The sequence below is a fragment of the Sciurus carolinensis genome, chromosome 4, assembly GCF_902686445.1.
Source record: "Sciurus carolinensis chromosome 4, mSciCar1.2, whole genome shotgun sequence".
Taxonomy (NCBI): domain Eukaryota; kingdom Metazoa; phylum Chordata; class Mammalia; order Rodentia; family Sciuridae; genus Sciurus; species Sciurus carolinensis.
Window position 1 is genome coordinate 17,169,798 of NC_062216.1, and position 25,829 is coordinate 17,195,626.

Sequence of the window (25,829 nt, forward strand, 5' to 3'; positions counted from 1 at the left end):
TGCTGGAGAATCCATTTCAAAGATGGGTGATCACATGACTGTGGAATTGGCACTAGCTGCAGACTGGAAAATTCAGCAGGGGCTGATTGCCAGGGGTCTTGGTTCCTCTCCAAATAGATCTCTTCATGTAAGATGTTCCATGGGCTGCCTGGGCTTTCCCATACCATAGTAGTTGGGTTCTAAGAGTGACAGTCCCAAGAGAAGCAGGTGCAGAGCTATAATACAGTCTTGTGTGACTTAGCCTTGGAAGTTGCATGACATCATCTCTGTTATGCTATATTGGTGGGCTCAGATTGAAGGGGAGGGGATGGTAGGCGACAGAATAAAAGACCTGTCTAAGAATTTGATGGTATGTTTTAAAACTGTCACACGCCGTGAGGAGCCTCTGACATTTAACTTATCAAACTGTGACTTCTAAAGGAAAGAGTCTTGATCACTTGTGGATAGGGGGAAGCTGCATTGATATCCATAATTACATAGCCTAACTGGAATCAGTCTTGGCCTAATTAGGCAAATACTGAACAGTGTTCATCAGGTTTGCACATGGTGGACCTGGGTTACCTTGGCAAGGGCAGTGTAATGGAGTGTAGGTTTGGAGGTCAGCCTTCTGGTCTACCTGGAATAATTGGAAGATGATGATGTGGAGACAGGAGAGATAGTGCTTTCAAAATGCTTAGCTGAGGCAAGGAGAAGGGGCAACCACCAGAGGTGAACAGTGGGCCAAGGGAGCTTTCAAATGCTTTTCTTTTAATTCTTTTGTTTTTTTAGGATGAGAGAATTTATAGGGTGAAGGGAAGGAGACAGTACAAAGTGTGAGGTACTGTTCCTATTCACCCATGTGATTTAATTTCTCTTCCACATTTTCTTAAGTGCAAGGATTCTGGCACAGTGGCATACACAAGACACTTGATAAGCATTTGCTTTACTAGGGAGCTAGCTCTACTGTGTTTTTTGGGATTACTTGCAACCTACTCTGCCCTCTGTTCTTTCCCTTCAGGGCATGGCCCTTTGTTTACCATTTTGTTTCACAGTAGACCAAGGACATGTCTTATAGAATGAATCTCTGTGTTGATGGATGCTTTGCCCATCCCTAGTGACCTCCATAGAGGTATGACTTCTTCTCATCACCCTGACTTCAGAGACTGTACCAAAAATCTTTAGTTACCTTTTGAAGCAAAACAACCCATAGAATGACCTCAGGCTTTGAAGGCTTCAAGAAAGTCCCACTGGTGGTCTCAAGGACTAAATAGTGATCTCCTCAGAGTTGTTTTCTCTTACTGTAACAACTATGTAAGTGAGGACGTGAGGGTTGTGAATCAATCAGTTTTGCAAAGCACTTTCCCAAACTTTAAAATTTGTAAACTGGAAAGCACAATAGAAAATGTACAGACCTGATTATTTGTAGTCTTTTGGGTCAGTGTGGGTGTTTACATTTCCTCAGAAACCTAGTTTCTCCTTTGAGGGTCATGTAGTATCTGCTTCAGTCACTTTTCCATTTTTTGACTTATACAAAGAATTGGCCTGGAAGTGTCAACAATTGAAAAATTGCAACAATTTTTTGCTTCATGATCTACAGTTGTAACAGACACAGTAATAATAGTACTCTCTTTATGTAGTCTTTTTCTTTCTTTCTAAGGAGTAAAAATCACTAACTAGAGTAAATAATAAGAGAATGGAGTTTCATTGCTGAAGCTGCATATCTTTAGAAGCCAAATTTTCTTTGACACATGAGAAATGGTTGAAGATATTTCAGGAATTTTTCATATTAGTGTGGTAATGGTCCGAGGCATACAACATGGAGAGAATTATTTAATCCAGTTTATAATTTGTGTTAATTATCTGCTATATGAAAATAATTTCTGCTTAGTTAATTTCATCTTTCAATAACTTGTACAAGGTCTGTACAGCCCTGTGCACTTAGATTATTGCTGTGATATGCACTTATGTAATAGTTTTCAGTAGGGCATCTCTTTCAGAGCAACTACCTTCTTTTCTAAAGCAAAACACGAAATGAAAACAAAGGATGAGGCAAATTTTGTGTGTAATTCCTAGGTTTTTCTACTTAGTCGAGGAAGGGTATATATTAAATGATTATACATAGAGACTGATGCTTAAATGTTTGACTGAGGAATTTGCCAAGGGGCATTTAGGATTCCAAACAGGAAAAAAGCACACGGGTGACTTAGAGCCCTTGGTAATGTCTGCTGTATTCTGATAGAGCAAAAGTCACAGACACTATCACACTGCATGCATACAGAGTTCTTGAAGACAATGATATCTACAAGCCACCATAATAATGTTTAAATACTATAGAAGGATTTCTGAAAAACATACCTTCATTGTTTGCATTTCCTGGTATACCAGCTTCAAGGTTCTATGTGATTTTGTCCTAGACAGAAATCTTTGTGCCAAGTTTGAGAGGTGAGCATTATGTTAACAAGTGGAACAGGGAGTTAGAGAAGGGAGAGTGTGACCCACATGAATCCTATGTCTGTCATGGCAGCCATGATTCCTGGAATGTTCCTGCTATTTTTACATGGTGGTTCCTGGGTTGATGTTATCCATTTCTGGGGTTGTTACTCTCCTGAAAGTCCATGCCATCTTGTCTCTCTTATACTATCTAGGGCTTGAGGGAGAGGGAGTGAAAAGCTCCTATTATATAGCTTTTCATTACTTTGACCCAAATACCTGGCAAGAGCAACTTAGAGGAGGAAAAGTTCATTTTGGGCTCATGGTTTCAGATGTTCAGTCAATGATTGGCCAATTCCATTGCTTCAGGCCTAAGGTGAAGTAGCACATCATGGGGTGGAAGGGTGTGGTGGAGGAAAGCTGCTCAGTTCACAGCAGCCAGGAAGCAGAGAGAGGGAGGGGGATGGGAGGGAGGGGGAGAGGGAGGGAGAAGGGGAGGAGGAGGGGGAGGGAGAAGGAGCCACAGGGAAGCTGCACCTTTCCTTTTCAGGGCGTGCCCTAGTGACCCATCTCCTCTAGCCATACTCCACCTGCCTACAGTTACCATCCAGTCCATTCAGACTAGAATGGACTGACTAGGTCACAGCTCTCATAATCTGATCATCTCACCTGTGAATATCCCTGTGTTAACACAGAAGCTTTTGGGTTGGGAGACACTTCACATCCAAATCATAACAGCCCCTGTCTAAGCTTGATGTGGTCAGTGTCCATGCCTGACCATGTGGACCACAGTGGACATTTATTTTTATTTTCTGTTACTATTTCCATATCGGGGACTCCCCTCTCTTTGCAGTCTTAGTAAGAGGCAGGCATTTGCTCTAGCTAGGCATGGATGCACCTCCTGGGACAGCAGTCAGATACATCTCCCTGGAATGGAGAATCTCGAACAAGCAATGCAGAGAAAAAATGTGTTTGTAGCAGCAGCAGCAGCAGCAGCAGCGTCCCTGTTATTCCTGAAACTATGCTGAGCTTCTGTGACCGTCCCAAGCACTACCTCCTGTAGACAAAGTGATAGCGATGTTTTGCTATTCTAAATCATTCTAAAACTGGCAAGTATTAGTTTTATCCCTTGTTATCATAAGAGTCCTGACTGACAAAGAGACCACCCCGTACAGCCTCAAAATTGCCACTCATCGCTAATTCTCTTTTGGTTCTGTTTCCAGGACACCCTTGTCAGTGTCCTGGGTAGAGTGCAAAGCGAGAGAAAAACAATTAGTTGTGCAGTCATTGCTCTCAAGGTTGTCATCACTGAAGGTTTTATACTTGTGGGACTCTTCACAGTTCACCCGAGAGCGTGTTAGGTACATGATGACTTTGACATTTGAGCATCAGTAGATCCCATTACCACAGTTTTACAGGTGATCAAATACTCAGTGAAATTAAGTGACTTGCCCTAGGTCATATGGCTAGTAAAGTAGCCAAAGTAGAACTTAAACTGGACCTCTTGACTCCAAAACCACCTCTTCCCACTAGTTCTGATTGGTTTGTGGAAGTTAACTTGCAATAAAGCATCTTTGACCGAAACACCACACCCACCACCAGATTCAGAAGAACTGAGAGGAAGAGGGGGCGTGTTTGAGCATGGGTCATTACCAGCTGGTAGCACGTACCCCCTCCGACCTCTTCTGAGCTCTCCAGGGACGTGTGGCCCATGCTCAGGGAGATCAAGGGCTGGAAGACTGAACAGCCTTGCCTTCAGCCTACATGTGAGACAACACTGAATTCTGCAATGAAGGCCAAGAAGCACGGTCTATAGATAGTCCCCAAGTTTTAACTGTTCAACTTGGGATTTCTTGACTTTATAATGGTGCAAAAGTGATAGACAGTCAATAGAAACTATACTTTGAATTTTGAATCTGGATCTTTTCCTGAGCTAGTGCGATGTGGTTCAGTCCTCATGACGTTGGGCAAGGGCAGTGAGCTGCTTTGTCGGTCCCAGATCATCATGGGGAAACAACCAGCACTCCACAGGGTGCAGTGCTGCAGAGCTAGACCAGTAGGTTAGATGGATTTGATGCCATTTCATTGACGATATTTTCAACTCACAATGGACTTATTGGGATGTAACCCTTTGATAGGCCAAGGAACATCCCTGTGCCTAGAGGCAGGACAGTGGGTTTTTTCATCTTATCTGAATCCATCCTCAGCCCTTTCAGCCCTAGGTGACAGCAAGAGAGCTCAGCTCCCCAAATCATATTAAAATTGCCAGTTGCAAGTAGTTTACTTTGAAATTACACTTTTAAAACAGTCACGTAACACTAATTTAAGAGCAAATTAATCCTTATAAGAATCATCTTCAAATAACTTTTTTTCCATTTTTTCTTCTCAAGCAGTATATGCATATTGCTGATAGATAGAAAATACAAATAAAAAGTAAAGGGAAAAAACCCTCATTATCTTGCCACCTGGAAATAACCACTTCAAAGTATATTTTTCTAGACCTCTCCTCTGAGTTGTCTACTTCAGATTTCAAAGGTTCTGCTCTTAATTGTCAACATAAATGTGCACTCTACACGTGTGAGGTTATGCAGTGACTTTTCCAAACTGTGTTCCTGCTGCAGTAAGATAGATAGTGTGTAAAATCTGCAGAGCTGCTGCAAAGTGTGGGGGCAGGGATGGATCCAGGTTTCCTGAAGCATGAAGCATAGGCAATTGGAGTTTCTCTTTAAGAAAAAGAATATAAAACTATGAATATGAAATGGGGCACATAAATGAATATTGACTTAGAAGGAGAAACTTCAAAAAATCTCAAGAAGACTTGAGCAATGGCTGACACTTTGGAGATTTGGGTCCCTGTCTTTCTTTGGTGCTCTTCTCAAGACAATTGACCAAAGAGCTTACATGAAGGCTTCCTCACCAGAACTGGCTTTCCCTCCCTTCCCAGAATGCTGTGTGCTTTCCCAAGGGCCAGGTGTCCTCTGCTGAAGCCTCCCTGGGCACAGGGTGTGACCAGGGGAGAGGCATCTCTTCCTTCTTCTCTCTTCTGGGGATGTGGAGAATTCCTTCCCAGTAGCAGTAAAGCAATTCCTGACCCACTTCAAGGTGCTATTATAATTATTCACTGGCATTTTCTTGCTATAAGTTTGTCATTTCTTGTGTTGTCTTTGTTAGATCTACAGTTTAATTTGGCAATTGTTTTGGAGTAGAGATCTAATTGATTATTAATTTTTCCAAGTCTTAACCAGTTGCTGCAATACCATGTGCTGACTCATCCGTCTGTTTCGTTGATTTGAAATTATCATGTATTTCTACTTTGATCCTCCTCTTGATTTTCTGTTCTTCGATCTGCCTGTATATTGCTGCACAATTACTCCATCATTAAACTTTGTTATACAGTTTAATATTTGATAGAAAGGGAACTCTTCCCTCAATAGCTTTTCTTATTAAAAAAAAAAAAAGTCCAGACTTCTCACGTATTTATTACTCCAGATCTTAAGAATCATTTATTTGCTAAGCTGTAGAAAAAAGAAATTCTGTTGGAATTTAGTTGAATTAGTGTTTATTTTGGACTAATTTATACAGACTTGAAATATGTCTAATATTAATTTATATTTTCCAGAAATAAGGTGTGTCTCTTAATCTCATTTCCTTTTAAGTGCTTGGTATGCTTTTTGGTCCCTTTGACAAAATTTTTTTTTTTTTTTTTTATGGTGCTGGGGATTGAACCTAGGGCCTTGTGCTTGCAAGGCAAGCACTTTAACTGAGCCATATCCCCAACCCCAAATTTTTTGTATGTTCCGTTCTGGGTAGTTATTTTTATTTTTGTTGTGAAAGGGATCTTATGCCACCCTCTCATAATCTTTTCACCTTTTCATAATCTTTTCATTGGTATGCAGAAAGACTGTTTTTAAAAGATCTCGATACCTCACCAAACTCTTTGAGTAATTCTAATAGTTTGTTAACTGTCAGACTTTTTCACCTTGCTTATCCTTTTTGAAACTCATTTTTGGAGTGCTTTCTGATAATAAAATCCTGGTAAAATGCTATAACAACTGGAGGTGGCGAGGCCTGGTGACTTCGAATAGTAATTGTGATTGGGCAAAATCAGGTAGGATGCACAGAACTTGTAGAATGTATTACAGATAGATTTATTATAAGTCATTGGGAGCCAGACAAAGTGTGAATCACATGGCACAGATTCAATCACATATCCCGCTCTGACCGCAGCCCTGTGGTGGAGCCAGCTGCTAATCAGCTACCCTGTCCATCCTGCCTGAGGGGCAAGTCATGATCCCCAGAGCCCTTTAAAAGGATCCTACATTTAAGGTGGACTCAGCTGCTTTTGTGTTGCATACAGGACAGCACCAGGCTGGAGTAGTGAGGGACAGGCTCATCTACGCAGGGCTTTGTGAAGTGTTGTGTGTGTGTGTGTGGCAGAGATCTGCCACTGGCGGGTGGTGTCCTCCTGCAGTGCCCCACCTCCCAGTGCAGAACTGGACCATTTTCCCCAACTGGTGCTTGCCAGAACGGCTGCTAAAAACCAGATCTCAATCAACACAGGCAGACAGGCTTGTCCAGGAGCTTAGATGCTGAGCTCAAGCTGTGTGGCAGTGTGGCCCTGAATCACAGGGAGCAACTGCGCCTGGGTCTACGGCTTCCCTGTGGTTTAGACTCTTTTTATTTAAATATTGTTTCCAATTGAAGTGCATCTTCTGTAGGCTCTAAAACCCCAGCGTGCCTTAGTCAGTACTTCGGTGGAAACTGTGGGAGTGAGTGCTGAGGAGAACAGAGAAGAGGCCGGTTCCAGGGCTGTGGGATGGCGGGAAGGCTCCTTTTGATCTCCTGTGTGTGGGTGTGTGGCAGAGGGAAGTTTTGCCTAATGGGTGTGAAACTGGGGGAACCTTCTGTTGGGGGGAGTGCTGCCAGCCATTTTATTTCTAATTAAGAAGAGCTCCTAGGTAGAGAAGGAAGTTAGCTTGCCAACTCATTAGCAAACACTCTGGTTCCCTTCTCTGCACACTGCCTGGCGGGGCAGGGAGAAGAGAGACAGGCCCATTCCTAATATTTACTGGGCCCGGGGCACGAGTACCAGTGGAGACCTATGTACCATGTGTCTATGTAACTTTCCAGTTTTTAAGTCAGGCTGTCTATAAACCTGGTCCCAGGCTCCTATCTTGAGAAATACTTTGGTAGCAACCTAGGTTCAAATTTAGAATTGTTGGCTGCCTCAAGTTTCTTGTCCAGAATCTCCCTAGGGGTATACGTAGACATCTGTGACTATGAGTCCCAGGTCTTACTACACCTGGCTACGAATAGCCTTCCTTATCCAAACCAGTGAAGTGGTTTATCCTCAAAAGAATGGACCGAGGCGGGTCCTAGGAACTGTAGTGTGGCCAGAAGAGGTGAGGTCTGATGGGCACATCCTGGGAGCTCTCTGCACCCATGGACATGTGGTGGCTAGAGGAGGTACAACTGGGGACCTCTGGGCAGAATGCCCAGGGCATAGACACAGTCTCTTGACCAGCCAAGGTTTGGAGATGGGAGGGGTGGAGAGAGAGGGTGAGAGCTTGGAACTACATTCAAGGGGATAAGGTGCTGGAAGGGGTGAGGTCCACATCCCAGGCACAAAGGTCCTGGGATGTACCAAACTGTAGTTTCAGAAAGACCGTTTGCTGAGTGTGGTGTCACATCTCTGTAATCCCAGTGTCGTGGAAGGCTGGGACAGGAGGATCATAAGTTCAAGGCAGGTTTAGCAACATAGCAAGACCCTGTCTCAAAATAAAAATCAAAAAAGGGATTGGGGATGTAGCTCAGTGCTACTGGGTTCAATTCCCAGCACCAAAAATAAAATTGAGGAAAAAAAAAAAGAGATAAACCCTTTTATTGCTTCTGAATTTGGGCAGTATATTTAAAGATTTGCCACTCATCTGATGTAGACCCAGTGGGCCATTGTGTCAGGAAGGGGAAGGGAGATGTGGAGGACGGATGGCAGCCTGTCTCCTTCCTCTCCCTGACTCTGTTTTCACACACCTGCTGAGCTGGTCCTCATTCTTTGTCTCCACCTCCCACTTCACCAATTCCTATTGGGCCTCTTTGTTTCCATTTTCAGTTTTTGTTCCTTTGCTTGCCTGAGAAGTTTTTGTCCAGGTGGCTCAACAGGGGCAGTGGGGACATTATGGGGAGGTAGGAGACACTTTCCTTGCATCCCAAGGGGCTTTGGTGATACTAAAATGATAGTACTATATTCAGGTATTTTACAAGTTAGAGAGGCTTTTGTGGGTTGACATGGAAACCGGCTACCTCTAATAACGCTATTTCTACAGGGGAGTGTATTTCTCCTTTCTAACCGCTGATTTACAGGTGAACTTTCAGAACAAAACATACTTCTTTGTGGTTGTCAGCTCCAGGATTTCACATCTGGAAGGGTGCGCTGAGTTCATCAGACTTAGAAAGTGGGTTGAATCTACTCTAAGTTGATGTGGGGGGCCTGTTCCTTCTCTGAAGTTCTATGATTTTAGTTCACCTCCCTCATTTTCGTAGGTGAGGAAACTGAGATCAAAGAATGTGAAGTGATTTATATGAAGCCAAACACAGATTCTTGTCTGGAACCAGCCTCCCATCCCCGCTCCTCCCTCTTTTATTGCTCTCAGAACCTGCGAGGGCCAATTCATTACGCAAGGAGTCAGCACCTGCACCCGACTGGGGGTGAACAGCACAGGAAGGTGGGGTAGCGTGCCCCACACACAGTGCATGCTGCTGGGGCCACCTGTGTGTGCAGGATGAAGGGATAGTTGAAGAGCAGTCAGAAACAGAACTTCTCAGAGTTTAAAGGTGGCGATAGGGGTCACTGCATCAATATCCCCAGTGTCTCTCTCAGTACCTTAGAATATGATTGATCTGCACATAGAGTTAAATTGTTCAAATTTTTTAAATGTCTGCAATGATTTTCTTACCTGTAAGAGTTTCTGTATAGAATAGTGACTACTGGTTCTCTGAGCTGCGTGAAATTTGTTTTCTGTAGTATTGATTGGATGACAGCTGTCAGGCTGCTTCCTTCCCTGTGAAGTGGGGATCATGATGTGGCCTACGTGATCCTTTTGTAAGGATTACCTGACAATGGACATGTAACGTTCCCAGTGAGGGCTTGGCCTTGAGTAAGGATCCCTGATCCATTATTGGAGCTAATCTATTATTGGAGCTGTCATGTCACCAGGGGCTCTCCCTGTCCGCTCCTTCCCTTGTCCTTTCTGGTGCCACCTCTTTAATTTGGAGGTATTTTCCATTACTCCAGAGAATCTGTTTCATATTCCAAAGTGCTTTCCTTCATGGGTCAAGAGATACCAGACTCCTTTATAAAGATATTTTTATTTGTTCCATTATAGGAACTAGTTTTGATTCTTTGTGGCGTTGGAGTCCTTTTCGTGGGCTTTTTCCTGGTCATGTTCCTCAACAAGATTTGTTTACTTAATCAGCTGCGGGAACATAAGAATATTCCTTAGGATCCTTTGCTTTTTCTGTTGGGCTCCTAATTTGTATTCCCTTCGAAGAGAACTAGTCACTGCTCACCTAGAGGATGGAATGACAAAACTTTCCAAAGTTGAGCTGCCCTTCTTTGTGACTTCTGGGATAGTTTTGTCTTCTGTGGTTGGTTATTTGAAGAATTCCTGATCTGGACTTTCCCTCTCCTTCTCCTGACTTTTTGCCTGTACTAGACATTTCATGCTGATTCATGCCTTCTGATTTTCTTTATACCACCAAGTAGATCTGCAGAGGTTGCTGCCACACCCCTTTGCCTCAGATTAAAGTGATTGCCTAAAATTTGGGATTAGTCCCTGTGTCCCAGGAAAGCAGGGAGCTGAAACTCCAAACCTGGCATTGCCTGGCTTTCCATTCATTCCAAGAGCATTAACCATTTAGAACATAATTCTAATAACTACTGTAAAGACTTTACTTGAAAATTCTAGCTTCTAGATCTTATTGGGCTGACCTCTGTTGATCATCTTTTACCTTGGGAAATGATCATGTTTCCCTAGTTCTTTGTACACTGAGTGATCTTACATTGTCTTGAACTTTGTGAAAATTATATTGCATAAATGCTAGGTCCTTTTGTAATCCATGTCTTAAAGCTGATAATCAACCTGGTTAGGTTCAGGCTGTTAGTTCTGTCTTGCCCTCTGTGGGTCATAGTGTCAATTCAGTTTTCAAAGTCTCTGATTTCTGCTTTGACTCTGTCTTGTATTTGTACCACCAGAGATTAGTCTGAGACCTGAACCTTGCTTTAAAAACCTTAATTCAGTTCTCAGATCTCTGTTACATTGCTTTGGGTCTATTCTGCACATATGCAACTCATGGGTGAACCTGAGACTCATTGCAGAGTGTCATACACAGAATTAGGAGACCTTTTTCTCTAGCTCTTTGCTCTCTGTCATTCCATTCATATTTTCTGGACAGATATTGGGATTAGTCCCTTTGAAGGTCACTTTTCCAACTTCTGACTCCTTTCCACCATCCGCCTGATTTTGTTTCCTTCTCATAGTTCTCAGCTAGCTGCTTTTTGTATTTTGTCAAGTTTCTAATTGTAGTCTGAGGGAAGAAGACTGTGTGGGCTTTTGCCACCATGATAGTTCCATGACTTTAAATGCCTTACTGGCAACTTCCAGATTGATATCTCTTGCCTGGACCTCCCCAGAACTCCACATCTCCTTCTGGATGTCAAATAGATGTCTCAGCTTCCTATATGGAAGGCTGAGCTCTGGTCTTCTGAGCTCAACCCCCTCCATGGTCTTCCTCCACCTCAACTGTGGGCACTGCCTTGTGGTCACCCAGGGCTCCTTTCTGCTCACACTTCTCTTCTATACAGGTGATCCTGATAGCTTTTTTTTAAAAAAACAAATGTCTGAAATATATATTTAACTTTTTAAAATTGTCTCTCTGTTATCCTTTTTTTTTTTTTTTAATCTGCAGAGCATGATCACTTCCTACCTGTCCTCTCTTTCCACTCTCCCCTTCGTCTGTTCTTTACTCTGTAGTAGGTCAGGCCATTTCAAGTTTTGTTTGACTCTCTATCTCCCACCAGCGATTATTCTCTCCCTGTGTATATAAGACAAAGTCCTTGCAGGGACTTCAAAGGTTTCAGGTGATCTCTACCTATCGCCATCATTGCTCATACTTCTTCATATTCAGCTGACTGGTCACAGCTCTGCTGTTCTTCAACTCTCTTCTGCTCAGGCCTTGGTCCTTGCTATCTTCTACATGTTCCTCTACCAGATCATCTGCAGGACTGTTGCTTTCACCCACCTTCAGATCTTGCTCAAGAATCTCCTCTTCATAAATCCACTTCCCCCTTCCTCTCTACTTCCTTTGTACTGGGCATTATTTAACACACTCATCAAAATGAACACATCGTGTATTTGTGTGCTTCCTGACATTTTCAGAAGCTCTTTAAGGACAAGTTCTTTGAATTTACTTCTTCTGTATTGTATTTTGGGTAACCTTCAGTGCTGAGTGTAGGATAGGCACTTAGTAAATATTTATTGACTGAGTGATTTGAAAGACGAATGATACATTCTTCTCAAAAGGGAATTTGGTGAAGCTACTTCTAATCTTTTTTAAAAAAGCACTATATTAAAAGAGGAATGTAGAAATTGTTATGGCAGCAAGCATTCTAAGATGTTAGTGCCCAAAGCCCATCTCTGCAGTACAGAGTTTTAGTGCGCTGGTGGAAGCAGGTGAATTAATTTCTGAGTCTCACGTGCTTGGACTGGGTTGCTCAGTTTCCACTGGATCATTTGTAAGGATAGCCATGGGAATCAGAGATGGAAAGGCCCAGCTTGCACCCTTTATCCCACAGTCCATCTTAAAGACCCAGGAGTGGACGTGGTTGTGTGGAAGCCAGTACAGACCATTTTGTTCATAGCAACTTTGGCCTCTTTCTTCCTGCCACCTTGTTCTACTGTGACCAGGTTCCATGATCATGAATGGTGGAGTGAAGAGCTGGTGCACATATCTACCTGGATATGAGCAGCTTTAAACTCATTGCTTGGCTCAAATTCCTGCCTCCTTCGCCCTTAGTGCCTCTGAGGCACAGGCATGGTGATGGTCAAGATACATTATTGTGCAGATCAAATGCTTAAAGTTGGAAACCTTAGGAGGACCCTGAAATCCAGATCCACTTGGTTCCTTGCATCTGAATCCATTTTTAGTGGCCACCTGGGTTATTCACAGAAAGGAAAGGTATCATCCCAGGATGGGTGTTTTCATGCCTGTGGAGTGTAAGAGGATCACGTTTCCTGTTTTTTCTAAAGCTGCATTATAAATTAAGAAATCTTTTGACTCGGGAGGCTGAGGCAGGAGGATTGCAGGTTCAAAGTCAGCCTCAGCAACTTAGTGAGACTCTAAGCAACTCAGTGAGACCCTGTCTTTAGATTAAAAAAAAAAAATATATATATATATATATGGGCTGGGGATGTGGCTCAGTGGTTAAGCACCCCTGGGTTCAGTCCCTGATATCAAAAAAATAAAAAATAAATAAAATAAAGAGAGAGAGAAATCTTTTGAGGGCTTTCTGATTTTAATGCCAACTTCCAAAAGCTGGCATGGGGAAGGAGGATTTTGAGACTGTCAGCAGTGAAGTACAGTGCTTATAACTCAGAGTCCCCGGTTACCTCAGCAGTGAAACTATTATTACTCAGTTGCATGGCCCCATAATGAACCAGTTTAGGTGATAAAGAACTGATGTATCCTGTTTTGAATTTTTGGAGTACAGTATTTTCTTGTTTGCCAAGTTTTACACAAATCATTTTTAGGTTTCTCCCGCTTTCTGTAACAGTATAAAAATAAATTTCTTTTTGATAAGAGCAGCAGTTGAATAATGCTATGATTGGAATTTAAGATGAATAATGCTTTACAAACTATTAAAAATACTTCTCATTTATGTTTTAAGAGTAAGACATTATATAATTGTCTTCTTTAATTTTTAGAAAGAGGGAGAGTAATGGAGGGATTTTATGTGTTGTCTCTACATGCTGTTTAGATAGTTACTTACATCAGATAGTTAGTAGTATTCTTTAGCTGTCCAGGTTGTATAGCAGTTTCCAGCATCCTAAAGGCATTAAGGGAAATACTTTGCAACCCTGTTAAGAAGATGCTAAATATGTCTGAGATATGACTCATTGCTCTTGGTGGAAGGAAGCCTTAGTGGGAGGGAAAAGATCCAAGCATCTCCCTGGTTCTATGAAAGGCAGAATGTTTTATGAGTACTCATTCATTTTTTGTTCATTTATTAATCCAATAGGTATTTATTGCATGTTCCTCTCTGTACCAGTCATTGTGCTAGGTAGGCGTCTAGGGAAGAATTCCTCTCTGATAGAGTATTTCTGATACACAGAGAGGCTGGTGGTGGAAGAGATGGAAAAGCCGGAGCAGTTGTGTGAGCCTGATGAAGAGATTGTCATGTGTGGGTGGTTAGAACCTTGATAGAAAGGGAGGGAGAAAAAAAATTAAGCACATTGCTTCAAGTTGCTGCTGCCCCGTGTAGTTCAAGTATATCATGAACCTTAACACTAAGTATACCAAAGTCAGTACAACTCTACCTCTTTACATTTCTGTAAAGAAAAATAGAAGCATTATTTGTAATAGCTTTTTAAAAAGAAGAAAAATTTAATTGCCTCACAGAATAGTTAAATTAACATGAGACATTCATGAGATGAAATTCTCTGTGGTCATTAAAAATCATATTGCCAAAGAGCATTTATGGGTCAAGAACATACTCATCGTATAATAAGTGGGAAAAAACTCACAAAACCATCTGCTCTCAGTGTGCTACATTCTCAGCTCGACCCATCTTGACCACCCTGGTGAAATATGTAACTACTCCTTCCCCACTCCTGCGTTTCCATCTCTGCATCCTCTCAGCTCCTCATGCTGACCATCTTGGGACATGCTATGAAACTTACTTGTTTGTACCATTCCTTACTGTTTTTCTCCTGATGAAATGCAAGTTATAAGAGGGCAGGAATTTTTGCCTATTTTGTTTTTACTGTGGTGACCCCCCCAAAGCCTCTAACAACTTCTGGGTCTGTAGCAGGACCTAAAAGGTTACTTGCCAAATAAAGGAATGAAGGAAATATGGTTAGGTGATTAAATGGATGACCGTTATATTATTTTTCTACTTTTCTTAATTTTCCATATTTTCTATGATAAACATGGATTCACTCTGCAATCAAAGAGGGAAAAGCCTTTAAAGAGATGTTGCATATGAATTCTTCAGACTGATCTAATGAGGTACTTTGTGGAAATGACTGCAAGTACAACTGAAGAGGGAGGAGTCAAGCCTCTGGGTGTTGGCAGAGGACATGGACCACAGAGGTCTTGGGACCTGCGGACTCCGTCTGGATTCTGGGCTTGCCTCACTGGCAAGTTCATCTGCCACAGCTGGACTTCTGGGCAGCCATGTTTGCCACGGACCTTAGCCAAAGAGGCCAAGAGCTGTACTGCTGGGAGCCAAGCAGAATCTGGTGCAATCTATTTTAAGACAGAAACCATAGAAATACTTTAAGCACATATGCTCTCCTTGCCTCATGTGTTATCTTTTTTCTGCAAGTAAATGACAAGCTGTTAGAGAAAAACGTTTCTATTTTCTACTTCCCTTATCTTCAATAGGGCATAAGCAGTTCTGGTCTTAACATTGATATCACATGCTTATTAGTTAATTGATCCTTGATTTTCCATATATAAAATAAATGCTGTTTCTGATGGTTTGGAGGTGGCAAAAGAATAATATAGGGCAGGCAGTGATTCGAGTGGCTTAGAAGGCATTATATATGTATGCACATATATATTTAATGACATTTTCTTATTAATATTTTAAACACTAATAAACTAAAGCAAAATGTTCAGGATATATAACTTGGCTGCAATAACCTTCTGCTATTGAAATTGAACTGTTTTTATTCAGAGATACAGATTGATTTTTCAGAAACAGGATATTACATAACAGATTATTCAATTCAGTAAATGCATTTGAGATTCCACTGTCTATAAGGTACTTCGTAGGCACTGAAGGGAGCTGTAGAGGTCAGATACAAGGGTCTGAGGTCTCCAAAGTAAGAACATAGGCACAGAAGCACTGCCCAGGATGAGCAGGAAAGGTACATTTTGAGTATTTAAAAGAGGAAGTGATCATTTGTGACCCCAGGGGCAGGTGAACATCCTTGGAGTAGGAGACACAGTGATGAGCACAGAAATATGAAAATGTTGGTAGATGGGAGATGGTAGATATGGGAGGAAAAGATTCCAAGTGTGGAGGGGCAACACAATCAAAAGGCGAGGGACAGTGTCCTGTTTGTGGGCAGGACTGCAGGAACACGCAGGTGAGAGAGGTGGGAGAGGAAGCTAAAAGGTAGGTTTGGGTAACATATGGAGGACTTGACCTTCAAGCTACAGCGAGAAGCTCTGTTTTCAGCTTCCCAAGGGACCTTTGGATGGTATACAACATTAGAATTGAGTTTTGAAAGAAAAGGTTTACAGTTTTCATTTGGCTTGACAAATAAAGAGTGCCCATATGCTTCCCATGTTTGTGGTATCTGTGACGGTGCCTGTCACCTCAGAAGGAAGGGTACGTAAAATCAAGTAAGTTGCTTCCTTCTGAAAATAGAGGTGTTTTCTTCTTTCCCTCCTGTGCAGATCCCCTGGATTGCATTTACAGATTTATACAAACTACTATTAGGGAAAGAGAGATAAATATAAATGGTTAAATTATTTGCTCAAAGATCTGTGGTAAATAGAATCCATGCATCTGATCTCTAAGAAGCCTTCTAAGTTGAGACCTTGTAAAGATTTTCCAAATATTATCAATAAGATCAACGTCATGTATGTGAACTTAGTGTTCTGATTTTATGCAATTTCAGTCTGTTGCTTTGTGCAGAATTTGTTGCATTAGTCAATAAATAATCCTGTATAATTTCTTCAGCAAACATTTTGGAGAGAAGTCTAACCAGGATCACTGGTCATTCCTAAATTATTTTTGTATCATTTTAAGAGATTTCATAGTATTTCAAGAAGGTATTCCTACTCTACATGATTTATGTCATTTTCTCACTTAATATAGATTGGCAGTTTAGAATTATGCAGTTAAGACTGTGGGTTTGAGTTTACTTATGAAGTAATTAATTAAGATTACTTAAAAGATTCAACTTACAACTTCCTTTTTAGTTTTTTAATTCTAAAATATATTGAGGAAAAAATGAATCAAGAACTTCTTCCATCAAATGTTTGCCTCTTTTTGTAAAGTTGTGTGTGACTTTGTGAGTGTGTGTGTGTGTTGTGTGTGTGTGTGTCTGAGATGGCACTGTGTGAGTACAGAAATAAGCTGAGGAGTGTCTGCCCCCAAACCGCATCTCTGAGGTGACTCCAGAGAAGAGGTGGGATTGAAGGAATAGAGGAAGGGGTGTCATTTCTCACCTCACCTCCTTTATAAAGAAGTGATGAGATTAGAATAGTTTTACCCCTTCCTTTTTTTGCAGTTTTGAGTAAAAAACAGAAAAACTGTTGATAAAACTATTTTTTATTACATAGATTATCATGTTTTATGTTTTGCAGCGAGTTTTTTCCCTCTCCCTCTGGAAAAGTTAGAAGACGCATATATCCTGGTGAGATTTTTAACTTTCTTAATGCTTTTTCACCTTCTTCTAATATTTGAATTTTTAACTTCTTCAGTTCAACTTTACTATCCTCATTTTCAGAGGAGTCGTGATCTGTGTTTTAATTATATTTCCTTTTTAAAATATTTAGTTGAAGGGGATTCCATGATCATTCATAGGGTTTAATACTTTTTTCACATGCTCTATCCAATTTTTGAATTCTCACCAATGTCTAATACTCTTATAATGAAAATATATGGATGGTATAATCTTACATTCCGTTCTCTATGCTGTAAGTTATAGTGATTTATGGCCTATGATTTTCACATTCTGTCTGATGAAGCAGCAAATGATCTTTTCAGCTTTTCGAAAGCGCTCCTCATTTGAGGCAGAGACATTAGGCTTTGAGCTTCAGAGAACTTTTCCTTACTGTCACTCTGTGGTCATGTCGCATTAAGGGCCTTGCCCTCTGGATACATCCATCAATCAGATAGTTCAAAGGTGATGTCACAGTAGGACTCTCTCATTGCCATCCATTTCTGTTCTCCTTGTGAGAATTAACAGTTAAATCGTTTAGCACCTACTGCACTTAGCTGGACTAGAAACTGTGTATTGAGGAGAAAATGTTAATAGATAACTTGGGTGAAGTAACCAGAACAGGAAGTAGTAAAAGTGTTATTTAACTTCTTTGGGGTTCCATTCTCTTAGTTGTTAGGTGAGAACAATGGCTGGATACCTTTGAATGCTCCTGTAGCATTGATGTTTTATGGGGTGCCTACTGACGTCCTGACTTGGGCTTTAACTGTGGGGAACCTTGGTGGAGTACTCGTCCCTCCTCCTGCAGCATGGAGACCTTGTCCATGAACTTGGGAGGACAGCAGGCACCTCCTTGTGCTGCCCATTTCAACACAAGGGATCTTGAAGGCTGCCCAGAGTTAAACTAAACAAACAATTTGAAACAACTCCAAAAGGAATTAAAATAACCTAAGTCTAGACTGTCATGTGAGAGCTGTCAAGAAGAAAATCTAAGACAAGGAAACCTCAACTAGAAAGATGAAAGATGGAGAAATAAGAACTCTAGAATATTATCAAGAATGTGGTTAGGAGAGTGTGGGCCCACTGACCTTGTCCTGGGAGGTGAGACGTGGGGAAATTGAAGTCTCGGGTCTTTAATGGGTGGAAGATGTGCTCTTTCCATCTAGAACATAGTCATTATTCCAAATGGAGGAGCCCACACCTCCACATAATGTATTAAGATGGAGTACTGGAGAAAATCATGTCCTTCATGGGGTTAACAGGGGAGGGGACCCTATCCTCTTGACTGGCCAGTTCATCTTTAGTGCTGATGGTGGAACCAAATTCTGTGCCGGGTGGACTGTGGTTTTGCCCCAGGGTTGCGAGTCAGTGATGAATGGTCTTCCCATGGCTTGATGTCGGGAAGAGGTTTGGTGAGTCATTCTCAGGCCGGGAGATGTCAACACAGGCCATGAATAAAGGACATTCATTCCATCAAATGTCCACTCATAGTCTGAGCACCTCTGAGGCAGTGGCCTTCTCTTGTTCCTTACTTCTCAATTTTGGCTCCTTTATGTTATCTTGGGAGGCAAACTGTCTATATATAGGCATTTTGTTACTATTTAAAATACCATATTAAAAGGATGAAAGAACTGTGGGTTTCTTCAGCCCATTCAGTAACAAATATTTTTGCAGACAAAATTGTCTTTTATTTCTATTAATTCCCAAGTAGATCCATTCAGGTGGTTTGAAGCTGGGTAAAAATTCCATTTCTTTATCCATTAAACCAGTAATGTCTTCATTCTAGTCTTTGATTTACAGCTTTTAAAAAAAGTTTTCAATATAAATGTGAGTCTGAGGAATGTTTGGACAAAGTATGTCAATATTAAGAGGTAATGGGAACAAAATAGCTCCATTTCTAAGGACCTAGTCTGGGTGATTGGTCAAGTGCCAGGCAGGGGGCAGAGGGTGTCCTAGCTGTGGAGGTGCCCTGGCCAGCTGGGATTTGGCTCTGGTACTGGTAACTGGAAAAGTCTTTCTATGAGGAGTGTGTCATTTCTAGTCTTGTATAAAATGTGATATTTGATTCTTGCTTTAAAACCACCAGTGTCTGCTCAAACCCAGATCTGAAGGCTCTTTCAGGACCACATTGAACATTAAGAGGAGAGAATTGTGGTCTAGAAGAGAAGGAGGAGCCGGAGGAGGAGGAAGAGAAGGAGGGAGGCTGAATTAATTGGCTTGGTTCTTATCAGTTCTCATACCAGATTCCTTCATGATGAATTGAAACTTTTTGTAAAACAGAAATTTCCCCAAGTTGTTTCAGGTAATACACAGTTTTCCCTAGTCTCTTCCCCCGTGACCAATTGGTAGCCATTTTTTTACACCTTGGTCCAAGATTGGAGCTGTAAAATCTCAAAGAAATGCCAGCATCCCTTGCCATGCATGCCTGGCATGTCAATAAGGCCTTTGCAACCTCCAGGATTGTCTCTTCAGCCCGTGAAAGCAGTCTGGTCATGGAATTTGGAAGGGAGCCCACTTTAGGAACCCCTCATTGAAAGGAGATGGTGGAAAGTGGGTTGTTGAGTCAATTGCTCTTTAAGATTTTCTCTGGATATTTTAGCTTGTTGTGAGAGATTTTCAGTAAGTTTTGAATTTAGATTTCGGGGGGTTCAAGGAAAATATAATCACCCAAAGGAAAGAGAGTTTTCATAGTATTTCACCCTCAAATGATAGCAGCAGGTAAACTTGAGATACAATAAGAGCAAGCCTGAGTCTGAGACATGAAAGATGGAAAAATCTATTTTCAGGATAGTAGTTGTCTTTTAATATGTTGATCTAGTTTCATAGAAATGTTTTCCCAACTGTTTGGAGGGATTTGTTGGCATCATAGAGGCAGCGTGGTCCTGATTAATGAGAAATAATACATCCATACAGAACATCCTACTTCAGTCTTTGTATCCCCTTCCAGGCGTTTGTAGAGCAGGAATTTTTTGTTCTTTTTCTTTTCCTTTTGTCATTACAGATGTGCCCAACACTGAAGGCAGAGTCCTGGGTTTCTGCCTCTGGGGCAGCTGATATCTCTCCAGGGAGTGGTTGAGTAGCCGACTGTGGGGTACGCCCTTCTGAGTGGGTGGAGCCCATGGCAGCTGTCTTAGGTTTTCATGACTGTGCCAAAATACCTGACAAGGACAACTGAGAGGAGGGACAGTTTATTTTGGGTTAACAGTTCCAGAGGTTCAGTCTATGGTTGGTTGACTCCGTGGCTCTGAGCCTGAGGTGAGATGGAACATCATGGCGGAAGGATGTGGTGGAGAAAAGCTACTCAAGTCATGGCAGCAGAGAAAAAAGAGTGGGGGAAGGGCTGCGGGGAAGATGAATCCTTCCAAGCGTGCCCTCCAGGGACCCACCTTCTTAGCCACACCTTACCTTCCTTCTGTTACCACCCAGTCAGTCCATTCAAACTAGGAGGGACTGATTAGGTCCCAGCTCTGGTAATCCAATCATTTCACCTCTGAATATTCCTTCATCATTGCAGGAGATTGGGGGGGCCACCTCATATCCACATCATAACAGCAGCTCTGCTAACCCATGCAGATGGCCTCACCCTCTCTGCTTTGCTCAGAGTGGATGGCTAGGGAACCAAATGAGAGAATCACCACTGTTGGCTACTGTTCCCAGAGGACAGAAAGTGGACAGATAGCTCTTTCAAATACATACCTCAGTGGCCACTTAGCAGACACAGCTGTTTCACTTCAGGACTGTAAGTTTCCTCCCAGCAAGGAAGAAATAATAGAACCGGAGACTTCCCCGTGATGGGGGAATGACTTCCACGATTGTAGTTGTTAACTAAGTGACATCTGTTATTGTGTGACACAAAGCTTTTGAGCCTGAACATCACTCTAACACTTGAACTTTGATTTTTAAATCAGTAGGCATCCTGAGAAGAACGTAAGACTATGCTGTCATTGTTTTGGTCACTGACTCACAGGGAAGATCTGGAGTTGGGGAAACACAAAGGACAATGTTAAGTAATCGTGGAAAAGGAGTTGCTGTTGTGGGGGAGATTTAAAAGTACCTAACCTCTAATTCCAGAATAGTGAAAATTTGGAAGAGGAATGAGTGATCGGGAACATGAGCATGTTCACCAGATCTTGAAATATTAGAACAAAGGGCAGTTTGGGGTCAAAATAAGTTTAAGTTACTTAGGAAGAGACCCTGTCCACACAGGTCCAAATACTGAAGAACCTTAGGATTGAAGAGCTTTGAAGGCGAGACATACCCATGACTTTATGCGTGAGTGGCAGAGACTCATCTTCCAGTGGAAGTGGAGAGATGCCTGACTTTTAGAGTTTCACAGAAAGGGATGACCATATCCTCCTATGCTAACAGAATATTCCATCTGGGATAAATATAAAAGTAATGGAATGTATAAAGATAGCCCATATTTTTATAGGGAGCACGACATAGACGATGATGGAAATAGACCAGGGATGAAGATCCTTCTGTCTCTTACAGTCCAAGCTGTAAAACTTTACCTAGCAGTCCTCAAGCTAAATGATAGGACATCTGAAAAGTCCTGACAGGAGAAGAGCCATGATTCCAGGCCTCACACAGACACGGTCAGATGGTGGCATTCCTTAGATTCTAAGCAGTTTTTCATTTTGATTAAGCTTCATTTCATAAACAGCTTTCCTCAGTGCTGCATCGTGAGTAGTTAGAAGTGTTTTGCAGCATTCCATGGAGGAATTGGGCAGGGTGCTAGCGGGAGGTACTTCCCACCGGGTGACTCATCTTCACATGCTCTGAGCAGAGTCTTTGTCCGGTTTCCAGGCCCTCGCGGGGCCTCTGGAATGAGGCTCTCAGCGATCTGCGTCTCCTGGGTGGTAGAAGCAAACTGTGCTGTCTCTGTAGAACTGTACTCCAGGAGGTTTGAGAGAGGGACACCCAGGCAAGACTCTTGTGCTTCCCTGTGTGGAAGTAGTGTGTTGTTCTGGACGAAGGACACCTTGACATCTGGAGCTGCTAATTCTCATCTCCAATCACCCTTACCCACTTGGCGGAAGACTCTGAGGACTTGCCTTTAGCTTACTGAGCTGCTCACTAGCAAGAGGAGGGTCCTTTTTTTGCTATCTAGTATGTCCAGTTTGATGACATCAAGATTAACTCAGAACAGACTTTTTAGGTGTGGCAAGACCAGGAGATTCTGGTTTAGGGTACAGTTGCCCCCAGGCCACTGGCATCAGCCAAGAATTGGTGTTCCCCCACAATTGTAAAGGATTGTAATCTTGTGGAGGATGTGGCACCACAGTGTTGCAGAAAGATTATGGGGTTGAGTTTTACTTCTACCGCTCATCAGCAGTAATGGAAACTTATAATTATGCCCAATTTACAGATGAAGAAATTGAGGCTTAGGGAGATTAAGCAATTTGCCTGAGGTTGCACAGTTAAGATCCAGGTCTGTAACTCAACCTGTTTGGTGCCCAGACTGCCCTCACATCTGCTGTACCCTCTCATCTCTTTTTTGCAAGGGGCACATTTTTTACTCTCTCAGATCTCTTGGTGGGACATGTAGATAACACAGTATGTCCTTTAGAGATGCGTGTATGGAATTGTGCATAAGAATGTGAACTCCAGGGCTCAAGAGATTGGCCAGGCCTAAGTCATGAGCTGGCCACATCCCAGTTATGTGTCTGAACAAGATTACTTAATGCTGCTGCGACAGTTTCCCCATCCATAGGATTGGGACAATGATACTACCTACCTTGGAGTTGTTAAATGAACTACTGCATAGAAAGCAGTTAGAACAGAGTCAAACATATGATAAGCATTGAGTGAATGTGAGCCATTATTCATTTTGCCATAATTTGCTGCCATCTCTTCAGGCAAGAGAATAAGTGGGTACTTTGTGGTTGAAGGAAGCACAGCTCTGTCCCCTTGGAGATGCACTGCTGAAGGGTTTTGTGCTTTGATAGGCACCCCGCCAGGGCATGCAGACAGTTCTCCAAGCAACCTATTATGCAGGTGCCCTTAAGCTACCCATAACAGGAAAAGTTGGCTGACCTGCCAGCCTTCAGTCCACAACCCAGGCAGAAATGAACAGGATGTGCATTTCATACACTTAGTATGCAAAAGAGAAAATGATCTTTTAAGCTCATATCCGGTTTTGCTAATACTTTTCTGGTCATTTATAAGATCTAGACAGATTCAATTCAAATATTTCTAGAGTCACTACCAATACAGAGATACAAGTCCTGGGGGATTCATAGGACCAATCATCTACTTCTGGGGAACATTCAGTTTTGTTGGAAGCATACACAACTTATTGTGGAAGACTTGATAGAAGAATCTAAGTTGGCAGTGAGACTCAAAGCCTTGGATCAGTGAGAGTCATAGCATGACAGTGCCCAGGACAAGAGCCCCAGTTAAGAGTTTGCTATCCTTGGGGCAAAGAAAGAACTGCTTGGAGTCCAGGGTTACATTTGGGAAGCAATGGGAGATACAAGCAAAGTGGGATGGGTTACGAAGTCCACTGTAAAGTGTGGCTCTAGCATGACTAGCAGCCATATTCCATTGTGCACCAATTAGGAGATAAATTTACTGCAAATACATAAATCTCTCTAACAGCACACCTAACATTTTTAAATAACTAAGCTGTCCTGCCGAAAATGTACATAGCAAAAATTTTGCTTTTTCCTTGAGAATTGAACAAGAGTTTCCATGGCTTAGATTCATGGAAAAACATTTAAGAAGCTAGTTATTCACAATTCCATCTAGTATAAGTAACCATCGGACCCTGCGTTTTGAATATCACATTCCAAAAATCCATTCAACTTGAACTTTTACAGACATATATTTAAAGGTGAACAGCATGCTTTACTTTCTAGCCTCAAAATTCCTTTAAAGGAGTTAAAGTTTGCTGAACCCACAGCTGCTGAAGGCCTGGTGAAGCACGGTGCTGCTTGGTTTGGGGGCTGCTTCTCCCGGAATTCCCTTGGCAATTATAATCTTGAAACATACCTTATTAAAGCACAGTTGGTAGATTAACAATTGTATTAGTCAGTTCAGACCGCATAATAAAATCCCATAGAGGGGTTTAAACAAAAGAAAATAATTTTCTCACACTTTGGAGGCTGGGAAGTATAAGATCATGACTGGTCTCTGGGTCCTAGCGAGGGCTTGTAGATGGCTACCTTCTGGCTGTGTTCACATGAGTTTCCTTGGTGCACGTGCATGAGAGAGAGAGTCTCTCTCTCTCTCTCTCTCTCTCTCTCTCTCTCTCTCTCTCTCTCTCTCTTTCTCTCTCTCTCATTCTGGTAACTCTTCTTGTAAGGGTTCTAATAGACCCTCATCTAACCCTAATTTTCTCCCCAAGCTCTGTCTACAGACACTGTCAAATTGGGGTTTAGGCTTTGATATATGAACTTTTTGTTGTGGGGGGCACAAGTATTCAGTCCAGAATAATAATTTTTCTATCACCATTCTGCCTGAATATGGACACCAAGGTCGAATGGCGTCTTAGCAGCAAGTTAGACTGTGAAGCTGTCAGGGCCTGGACACCTGCAGCAACACGGGGATCCAGCTGCTGTGTTGAGCTTTGCCAGTGGAAGAGCTGAGGTCCTTGAATCTGCCTCTAAAGACCCGTATGCAGTCATCCTTGGTGTCTGTGAGGGATTGGTTCCAGACCCCCCATGGGTACCCGAATCTGTGGATATGCTCAAGACCCTTATGTATACAGCAGTGTATGTAACCTGCACACATCTTCCTGTGTACTTTACACCTTCTCTAGGTTACTTCCAATACCTACTACAATACAAATGCCATGTAAATAGTTGCAAGTCAGTAAATGTTCACTACAGACATAATTTAAAAAAAATTTTTTTCAGTTCACTGTTAGTGGAACCCCTGGATACCAGGGCGAGCGTAAGTTACTTCCCAGCTATCTCTCTGTCCTCATCTCCTTGCACTCCTCTTTACTCTGCCCAGTGTCTAGAACATTTCTTTCTCAGATACATTTATTTCTCCCTTATTTTTAAGATGATTTCTCAGGTAGTACTGATGGTAAATTGATATTTATTTTCTCTCATCACATCGAAGGTATTTTCCTTTGGATTTTGAGTTCTGTTATAGCTCTTGAGAATCCAACTGGTTGTTGTTCCTTTAAGGGTGATCTGTCTTTTCATTCTGGTTACTTTGAAGATTTCTTTGACTTTGGTGTTCTGTAGAATCTCTATGATACATTAGGTGTGGAGGTCTTTTAATGTTTCAGTTTTGAATTTAATAGATCTTCTGTACCTTTATATTGGTCTCCTTTAGTTCTAGAAAGCAACCAGCTGTTATTTCTTCATATGTGCCTCTAATCCATTCTTTTTCTTTTCTGATTGAAACCCAACTGAATCTATCAGACATTTTCAACATCGTCCTGTATTTTAACCTCTCTCATTTAGTTTCCCATATATGTCTCTTCTTTATTCTAGATAATTTCTACATTCTGTATTCAAATTCACAAATTATCTCTTCAGCTGTGTCTAGTCTATCAATAAACATATCCATTGTGTGTTTTAAATTTCAATTATTTTACATGCTTTTGTTTACAAATGTTCTATTTAGTTATTTAACATATATGCTTATTTTTAATAGTTTCTTATTCCATACTAACTTATAAATTGCTAATATTATTTCTTTAAAAATATTTTATATTTTGTGTTTGATAATTCTAGTGTCAGTGGTCTTTGCTGATTTGCTTGTTTCTTTTCAGTGGTTTCTGCT

General features: G+C 41.7%; 1 protein-coding gene across 4 annotated transcripts in view; it reads left to right on the forward strand.

Annotated features, from left to right (window-relative positions):
- Csgalnact1 (chondroitin sulfate N-acetylgalactosaminyltransferase 1) overlaps nt 1-25,829 on the forward strand; it is a 309,579-nt gene that overhangs the window by 59,570 nt on the left and 224,180 nt on the right. The window contains exon 2 of one of the 4 annotated variants that reach the window (XM_047550840.1): nt 17,008-17,057. The exons of the other annotated variants lie outside the window; for them this stretch is intronic. The gene's annotated coding sequence lies outside the window, so the exon portion shown is untranslated. The remainder of the gene's footprint in view (nt 1-17,007; nt 17,058-25,829) is intronic. 4 annotated transcript variants of the gene reach the window in all.